Source organism: Limulus polyphemus, unplaced genomic scaffold (assembly GCF_000517525.1).
Source record: "Limulus polyphemus unplaced genomic scaffold, Limulus_polyphemus-2.1.2 Scaffold3535, whole genome shotgun sequence".
Taxonomy (NCBI): Eukaryota; Metazoa; Arthropoda; class Merostomata; order Xiphosura; family Limulidae; genus Limulus; species Limulus polyphemus.
In genome coordinates, this window is record NW_013669145.1 from 100,969 (window position 1) to 101,860 (window position 892).

An 892-nucleotide genomic window follows, 5' to 3' on the forward strand; every position below is an offset into this window, starting at 1 on the left:
GAATAGAAGGCGCCTAGCAAAAACTGGATTTTTCGTGATGTTCCCCGATCTTTCTAAAACTCATTACGTGTTACCAGAGTCACGTGACTTCCGCTGTCGTAACAGTATGTTACATAATTGTCGTATTTCAATAGTTTTTAACATTCCTCTTCCACATATACTCTTGAACAGTGAAATACTACTAAACTAGTTACAAAACACTTGGAATAAAGTTCAGCAAAGACTTGGACGTTTTGTTTCGTTTCTGTGTGTTCGTGTTGTATTATATACAAGTTGTATACACATATATTACATCATTGTCGTATTTCTATAGTTTTTAACATTCCTCTTCCACCTGTACTCTCGAGTAGTGAAATACTACTAAACTAGTTACAAAACACTTGGAATAAAGTTCAGCAAAGACTTGGACGTTTTGTTTCGTTTCTGTGTGTTCGTGTTGTATTATATACAAGTTGTATACACATATGTTACATCATTGTCGTATTTCTATGGTTTTTAACATTCCTCTTCCACCTGTACTCTTGAACAGTGAAATACTACTAAACTAGTTACAAAACACTTGGAATAAAATTCAGCAAAGACTTGGATGGTTTGTTTCGTTTCTGTGTTTGTGTTGTTTTAACTTGTGTAATCGTTTTATTTCAAAATGATAATTTAAACAAAGCAACTGCTAATTGAAATTTGTTTACTTGATTTACAGGAAATTGAAAAATAAGGTTAGTAAGTTTACTTTAAAAATTGGAATTGTTTATTACTTGTAAAATTGATTAAGACATATGGAGCCTAATGCATAGATGATTTTGTTATTTGTAGTTAGGTCCAATTAAGTCTGTTGATAATAAACTAACTCCCCAGGGACTAGGTGCTTGTGTGTCTTAGTTAATTATATTGA